Source organism: Bison bison, unplaced genomic scaffold, assembly GCF_000754665.1.
Source record: "Bison bison bison isolate TAMUID 2011002044 unplaced genomic scaffold, Bison_UMD1.0 scf7180017864233, whole genome shotgun sequence".
In the NCBI taxonomy this organism is placed as follows: Eukaryota; Metazoa; Chordata; class Mammalia; order Artiodactyla; family Bovidae; genus Bison; species Bison bison.
The window spans coordinates 1,814,486-1,823,782 of record NW_011494805.1 but is presented as its reverse complement, the minus strand read 5'-3'; positions in this window follow the sequence as shown (position 1 = coordinate 1,823,782).

The following is a 9,297-nucleotide window of genomic DNA, read 5'->3' as shown; positions in this document are numbered from 1 at the left end:
GGATGAGATGGCTGGATGGCATCACTGACTCGATGGACGTGAGTCTGAGTGAACTCCGGGAGTTGGTGATGGACAGGGAGGCCTGGCGTGCTGCAATTCTTGGGGTCACAAAGAGTCAGACACGACTGAGTGACTGATCTGATCTGATCTGTCTTAAATTCTACACTATCAGAAATCCTTTACCTATGATTATTATTTCAAAAAGAACTATATTAAAAATATAAACATATTTTGCTTTGGAAAATTAAATTCAAAACCCTATACACTGAAAAAAATGAGACATTAAAAAGACCTAGAAAGACTTGGAAAGATAAATATTTCAAGGGGCCTCAAATTTAAAAACCAATGTACCTCACTTTTATCCTCTCCTGAATATTGCTGGTGCTGTTGCTTATTTAATGCTCCTGAAAACGTTTGTCACTTCTTTTCATGTTACTTTCCATCAGCCGACATAATAATACCCAATCTTTTATTAATATGAAGCTTTGTTTTACGTGTCAGTGCTCAGCTCAGTCACTCAGTAATGTCTGACTCTTTTGCAAACCCCTGGTCTGTAACCCACCAGGCCCCTCTGTCCATGGAATTTCCCAGGCAAGAGTACTGGAATCGGTTGCCATGCCCTTCTCCAGGGGGTCTTCCTGACCCAGGGGTCACATCCGTGTCTGTTGTGACTCCTGCATTGGCAAGAGGACTCTTTACCACTGTGTCACCGGGGAAGCACCTTACAAATGCTTTCATGTGCTATCTTTTTCTCATCATTTTCTCTATTTTACATATTAGAAAATTGAAGCTTGGAGAGGATTAGTGAAACTGATTGTTAAAAAATGTAGACTGCAAATCTAAATCTTACTCCAATGTCTGGGCACTTAAACTGTGATAAAAGTCCTCCATAAATGACTAAGTTAGATCAGCTTAACTCTTAAGAAAAAGAAATTCAACTTCCTAAGTACATTGCAATGTTATTAAGTACAATGATGTCTAGTCATCTTAAAGAATTAATAAACAAAGGTAACCCAAATTGAACAATTTACAAAGTCTCTAATCAGTTCTTTCCAAAAATGTCAGATTATGAAGTACAATGAAATTTTAAGGAACAATTTCACATTAAATAAAACTAAAGAAATGTGACAATTAAAACTAAGAAGTTATCTTGGAGTAAATTACGGTCTGGGGAGCTGGAGGGAGAATGTAGGTATAAAGAACATTAATAGGTCAATTCAAGATAAATATGGACTGTAGATTAGATAACAATATTTATCAATGGTAATGTAATATGTATCAATATTTATCAATGATTTCTGATTTTTATGATTTTCCTATAGTACAATAGAAGTTTTTGTGCTAGTTTTGCAGAAGCTTTAAATTATTTCAAATTATATCAAAATAAAAAGTGACTGATAAAAGCAAACAAATAAGGCAAACGGGAAGAAAACGATTGATTGATAAAGCTTTATGATTTATATATTGTGGCAAATACATACGCCAGGGTAAATAAAAAGGAAATGAGTAAATATATTGCTTTAACTATATTATTATTTGAAAAAGAATATTATGAATTCCCTGTAGTGTATCTCCAGGTACATTATAGTTGTTTTCTTTTTCTTTTTTTTTTTTAAGAATCTTTCAGAGCTTTGCATAAGAAGATTTGACTAATACTTTAAGAGTTTATTAACTTATGCTCAACTAATCTTGAATTACAATGTAAATCCCTTGAGAGAATATGATAGCCATGTAAATGCTATATAAATGCACTCGTAATTTTAAAACTTCATATTAACCTCCTACACTGCAATTCTATGTATTATTTACTGGGTTGACAAAAGCACAAAGGTCTAAAAACACACGCTGTTTGAAGGTGTGGGAAACACTTTCGTGTATTACTGGTATGAATAGAAAGTGGATTTAGCCTGTATATAACTAGAGATTATTATACTAAGTGAAATAAGTCAGACAAATATACGATATCACTCATATGTGGATCTAATTTTTAAAAATGATTCAAATGAACTTATATTGAATACAGAGATAGATCTACAGACATAGAAGACAAATTTATGGTTACCAAAGGGGAAACATGATGGAGAGGGATACATCAGCAGCTTGGGATTAACTTGTGCAGAGTTAAAGTGAAAGTGTTAGTCACTCAGACACTCAGTCGTGTCTGACTCTGCGATCCCATGGACTGTAGCCCACCAGGCTCCTCTGTTCTTGGGATTCTCCAGGCAAGAATACTGGAGTGGGTTGCCATTCCCTTCCCCAGGCGATTGTCCTGACTCAGGGATTGAGCCTGCGGCTCCTGCACTGCAGGCAGATTCTTCACTGTCTGAGCTACCAGGGAAATCACTATATAGAGAATAGATAACCAACTAGGACCTACTGTATAGCACAGGGAACTCTACTCAGTATTGCATAATAACCTCTGTGGGTAAAGAAGCTGAAAATGAATACATGTGTATGTATGACTGAATCACCATGCTCTACACCTGAAACTAACAGAACAATGTAAATCAACTATATTCCAACAACACTGCACAGAAGAAAAGAGATTTAGCTCAATGGGAAGAATTTGGCAGTATCTAGCAAAACGGAGAAGGCAATGGCACCCCACTCCAGTACTCTTGCCTGGAAAATCCCATGGACAGAGGAGCCTGGTGGGCTGCAGTCCATGGGGTCGCTAAGAGTCGGACACAACTGAGCGACTTCACTTTCACTTTTCACTTTCATGCGCTGGAGAAGGAAATGGCAACCCACTCCAGTGTTCTTGCCTGGAGAATCCCAGGGACGGGGGAGCCTAGTGGGCTGCCGTCTATGGGGTCGCACAGAGTCGGACACGACTGAAGCGATTTAGCAGCAACAGCAGCAGCAAAACATTATATGTGTTTAACCTTTGACAAGAAGATACCGTTTTAGGAATTTACCCTTAAGATACACTTCCAAAAATAAAATAAAAGACAGACTCCACATACAAGAGATTATATAAATAACTGTTCACCACAAAATGAAATAAACATACAGCTTTCACAAAACCATGAAATAAATTTTTTTGAACTCGTATATAGTGCTAACCCTAACCCTAATTTCAAGGATAGGATCTTTAAGTGAAAAAAAAAAATTAAGTTTAATAAATATCTATAATTCACTTCTTTTTTGGATAAGAATGAATGAGAAGGAATAGTTAATAGGTATTGTCTAAATTTTGAAAAATAAATATAGGAGGTGAAATCCTGAAGCTAATGAAACTAGCAACTGGCTGAGGGTGGGTGACCATGGCACAGAAATGGACAAGAAAACACGGGTTCCCGAGAAAAATGCTGATTCCAGGGCTAAGGCAGGAAAAGAATAAGCCACAAAAGCCTTCTTGTCACAGAAAGTGAGGAATTTAACAGTTATAGGAATATATCGAAAGTATCCTGGCCAGCCTGAATAGGCCCCAGTGGCCACATGAGGGATCGTTTGGGTAGCAACATGAATAAGAACATAACACACTGCAAAAAAAAAAAAAAAAAGAAGCCAATAGCTCTATTTTTATTAAATAAAAAATAGTTACAAAGAGAGGAAAAAGAAAATCTCTTCCTGTGGATAAATACCAATGAGCAAATATTGAAAAACATTACAATTAAGGGGGGGTTCAGGTTGGGGGTGACACGTGCACCCGTGGCTGATTCATGTCGTGGTTTGGAAAAAACCACCACACTATTGCAAAGTAATTATCCTCCAATTAAAACAAAGTAATTAATTTTTTAAGAAGACAAAATATGTACTGCTTTTCACCAATCACAGTAATAACAGAAATAATCAATGGGTGCTAGTAATATTAATGGATTTATGTAGAACTCGATATTCATATCCTCATCATTTCCCCCACAGGTTACTTATTAAAAAGAACTTGTACAATGAATGAACCTGAGAGATAAGCCTTAGAGAGGTGATCAAGCCAAGTATCCCCAAACAGTGGAAGAAACTGACATCACACTCTGTACAGAGGACACAAAGTCACCTTTGTAGCATGTCTGGCAGAAGTGTTTCACCTCAACTGAGTTCTCAATTCACTGAGAACATTAGACGAAGCCATATCGAGGTGCTTTCTTCAGGTTGGAACCATTTGAGTCTAATTATTTTCAGATATTGCTAAAATTCTGTCGAGATGTTTCTCCCTCACTTCAATTAGTTGTAGTAAATTTAGTTTTGATTTATTAGCAACACTCCTCTCGTAGCTCAAGTAAAAAATCTGCCTGCAATGCAGGAGACTCAGGTTCGATTCCTGGGTTGGGAAGATCCCCTGGAGAAGGAAATGGCAATCCCCTCCAGTATTCTTATCCTGGGAAATACCATGGACAGGGAGCCTAGTGGTCTACAGCCCATAGGGTCGCAAGAGTCACACACGACTTAGTGACGAAACCACAACCACCATCACAAACCTTTACTTTTATTAACAGACTAAGGGGAGTAACAATTGAATGCAGTGTGTGTTCCTAAGATATCAAGAATTCCGTTGGACTAATGGAGGAATTTGAATATGGACTATAATATCAAATAATTATTATTTTCAAAGTTGTATTTCCTGATTGGGATAATTTTAGTTTGGTAATGTAGAAGAATATTCATGCTTTTTTAAGGTCCATGATGAAGTACTGGAGAAAGACAAAGCATCATAAAATGTTATTCTTTGGTGCATATACTATTCTTGCAATTCTTATATAGGTTTAAACTTTTAAAAATAAAAAATCAGTGCACAGAACTATATAGCAATATAAATACAATTATACTTTAAAGGTGTTTTAAATTTTCTTAAACATTCAGATCAGATCAGGTCAGTTGCTCAGTCGTGTCTGACTCTTTGTGACCCCATGAATCACAGCATGCCAGGCCTCCCTGTCCATCACCAACTCCCGGAGTTCACTGAGACTCACATCCATCGAGTCAATGATGCCATCCAGCCATCTCATCCTCTGTCGTCCCCTTCTCCTCCTGCCCCCAATCCCTCCCAGCATCAGGGTCTTTTCCAATGAGTCAACTCTTGAGGTGGCCAAAGTATTGGAGTTTCAGCTTTAGCATCAGTCGTTCCAAAGAACACCCAGGACTGATCTCCTTTAGGATGGACTGGTTGGATCTCCTTGCAGTCCAAGGGACTCTCAAGAGTCTTCTCCAACACCACAGTTCAAAAGCATCGATTCTTCAGTGCTCAGCCTTCTTCACAGTCCAACTCTCACATCCACACGTGACCACAGGAAAAACCATAGCCTTGACTAGATGGACCTTTGTTGGCAAAGTAATGTTTCTGCTTTTCAATATGCTATCTAGGTTGGTCATAACTTTCCTTCCAAGGAGTAAGTGTCTTTTAATTTCATGGCTGCAGTCACCATCTGCAGTGATTTTGGAGTCCCCAAAAATAAAGTCTGACACTGTTTCCACTGTTTCTCCATCTATTTCCCATGAAGTGGTGGGACCAGATGCCATGATCTTCGTTTTCTGAATGTTGAGCTTTAAGCCAACTTTTTCACTCTCCGATTTCACTTTCATCAAGAGGCTTTTTAGTTCCTCTTCACTTTCTGCCATAAGGGTGGTGTCATCTGCACATCTGAGGTTATTGATATTTCTCCCGGCAATCTTGATTCCAGTTTGTGTTTCTTCCAGTCCAGCGTTTCTCATGATGTACTCTGCATAGAAGTTAAATAAGCAGGGTGACAATATACAGCCTTGACATACTCCTTTTCCTATTTGGAACCAGTCTGTTGTTCCACGTCCAGTTCTAACTGTTATTTTAGCTTTGTTTACTTTTCCTTTTTTTGTTTAAATTATTTCTATCTTAATTGGAAATTTTAAATATATTTCTCACTTCTCAAAAGTGATTTTAAAACTCTGGCATCTCAACTCAAAAGTGATTTTTATGTAGTCTTGGAAAAAGTCCCATAGCTATTTTTTGAGTTCTTTTAATTCATTAATGAGATATTGTTACCTCATTAACAGCAGAACCAAAATATTTCCAGCTTAGCATATGTTAAATCACTAATGAGAACATATGCATACTACTACATGCAAAATAGATAACTAAAAAGCACCTACTGGATAGCACAGGAAACACTGCCCAGTATTCTGCAATGGCCCATACGGAAAAACAATCTAAAAGAGGCGATATATGTATGCATATAACTGATTCGTTTGGCTGTACATCTCATGCTAATATAACATTGCAAATAAACTGTACTCAAATAAAATTTTTTTAAAAATCACAGTAAATGGTCTTTGACCAAAATGTAAAAGTATCACTTTTAAGCATCGGCAAGTCTTTCTTTTACTTCCCTGTATGACTCACTTAAAGGATAAATCACACACACCCTCTGTTTCCTGCTGATTAGAAGTTGCTTCTAGCACAAAGCACATGAGAAAAATCACAAATGTTTTCCCAGAAACCCACAGAGCAATGTTGTTCCAACTTTGCAGAACATTACCAAAAACATCTCTCTGAACCACAGGTACCTGGAGTGGATGTCAGAAGACATCACAAATTTTGAATTAACATGATTTCATCTTTTTCCTTCATTATGGAAACTGCTCACCTGTGAGGTGATCATTTGCAGAGCCCAGCTAACCAAGATCATTTAAGCAAAACAAATATCCAGTTACCTACTGCTAGTTGGACTGTGAAGAAAGCTGAGCGCCGAAGAATTGATACTTTTGAACTGTGGTGTTGGAGAAGACTCTTGAGAGTCCCTTGGACTGCAAGGAGATCCAACCAGTCCATTCTAAAGGAGATTAGTCCTGGGTGTTCTTTGGAACGACTGATGCTAAAGCTGAAACTCTAATACTTTGGCCACCTCGTGCGAAGAGTTAACTCATTGGAAAAGACCCTGATGCTGGGAGGGATTGGGGGCAGGAGGAGAAGGGGACGACAGAGGATGAGATGGCTGGATGGCATCACTGACTCGCTGGACATGAATCTGAGTGAACTCCAGGAGTTGGTGATGGACAGGGAGGCCTGGCGTGCTGCAATTCATGGGGTTGCAAAGAGTTAAACACGACTGAGCGACTGAACTGACTGACTGACTGAAGGTGCTTCAGTCATGTCTGACTCTGTGTGACCCTATGGACTGCAGCCCGCCAGGCTCCTCTGTCCATGGGATTCTCCAGGCAAGAAGACTGGAGTGGGTTACCATGCCCTCCTCCAAGGGATCTTCCCCACCCAGGGATCGAACTCGAATCTCTTATATCTCTTGCATTGACGAGCAGGTTCTTTACCACCAGCGCCACCTGGGAAGCCCAAAAATATCCAGTTAGATCTGTGAATTTTTGTGCTAAGGAGATTTACATAGAAACATAGGATTGGTTTGTGTTCTGCAGAGGCGGTGTGAGAACAGAAGGTTTCGGAGCTTTCGACATGATCACAGAAAGGATCCACAGATATTGTCTGGCATACAAGAAACCTGACCCAGGGTGCTATAAAAAGCCAACCATCAGAGAAACAACCGACAGAAAACCTACAGCCAATACTAAGAAGTAAGTGGTGTAAGAAGTAGAGTGAACAGACCAAATTAAGAAATACATCTATATCTTCTGAGTATTTCAAAACTAATACTTTATGAGTTTCATGACCTCATAAACAAACAAAAAAATTTAGAAAACAAGATTCAGCAGATGGTGGCATGGAGTTTGTAAAAATATTCTGCAAATTTAGTTTTGTTGCGTGTCTGTAAGGGTTTCCCAGGTGGCACAGTGATAAAGAATCTGCCTGCCAATGCAGGAGACATAAGAGATGCAGGTTCGATTCTAGGTCAAAAGGTCCCCTGGAATAGGAAACGGCGGCGTACTCCAGTATTTCTTGCCCGGAGAATCCCATGGACAGAGGAGCCTGGCAGGCTACAGTCCACAGAGTTGCAAAGAGTTGAACATGATTGAGTGACTGAGCACACAAAAAATTGAATTATCTCCTTAGCACATCATCCAAGGCCCGAATAAACTTGTGCTGGCTGAGTGGATAACTGAATGAGTAGACAAATGCCTCTCTAGGATTGCCTGTGCCAAGAGGACTTCTGTTCCTGATGCCACCAGTAAACACTCTTGAATCTAAGATTTACAAAAAGTGGCTTCATTGTGGTCAGAGTTCACCACAGAAGTGAAAAGTACCACTTTCTTTTTCACATTCCTCTTACATGGATCCCATAATATTGCTGACTTATGATACCAATACCTAACAGACAGTTTAATGAAGTAGCTATTTCAAATATATATTTTTAATCCCCACTCCACTGCCCTCTGGCTCACATACTGGAAGAAATAGAAGGGGGAAAGGGAAGCAGTGGAGCTAACGTTAACATGGTCAACACAGACACCAGACTCGCCCGTCTTCTATCATCTCCACCTGTTCTCGGGTTTATTTTTCTAACTCTTTCTTTGGATGAGTTTTTACTTGGAAGACTCCTTAAATATCATGCTAAGAGGATCCACAGGCCCATTAATCATCATCACATATAACTGACCTTATATGACTATTATTTAGTTTCATGTCCAAATTCCCCTATCACAAGTGGTTTTACTAAATATCTGTTTTACCGTCACAATTAAGAAAGTACTACCATTGTAAGGTTTACGTTTATATTTCTCCATTAGTAACAAAATAATCTCTGAAAATGAGATTAGGACGAGTCTGCTGCTGCTAAGTCACTTCAGTCGTGTCCGACTTTGTGCGACCCCATGGGATTCTCCAGGCAAGAACACTGGAGTGGGTTGCCATTTCTTTCTCCAATGCATGAAAGTGAAAAGTGAAAGTGAAGTCACTCAGTTGTGTCCGACCCTCAGCGACCCCATAGACTGCAGCCCACCAGGCTCCTCTGTCCATGGGGTTTTCCAGGCGAGAGTGCTGGAGTTGGGTGCCATTGCCTTCTCTGAATATTCTCTCTAGGACACTCATATCAGGTGACTCGGTTCTGAGATGCTTCAGTTTCTGCAGGTCTCCATTCATCGTCAAACGTCTGGGGAAGAAATATCCTTTTGGCCCAGGCACAGTTAGCATCTCTGTGGGCACCTGAGTTCAGTCCCTCAGTTGTGTTCGACTCTTCTGCAACCCCATGGACTATAGCCCGTCAGGCTCCTCTGTCCATGGAATTTTCCAGGCAAGAACACTGGAGTAGGGTGCCATTGCTTTCTCCGAGGACAAGTCTAGCAATAGATAATATGATATTTGCAATGTTTTAAATGCCATTCATTTCTTCATGCAACTATGCATTCAACAAATGAATACTGACCATCAATTTTCAGCCAGGCATTGACCATCAATTTTTTAAACTATTAATTTTTTAGTAG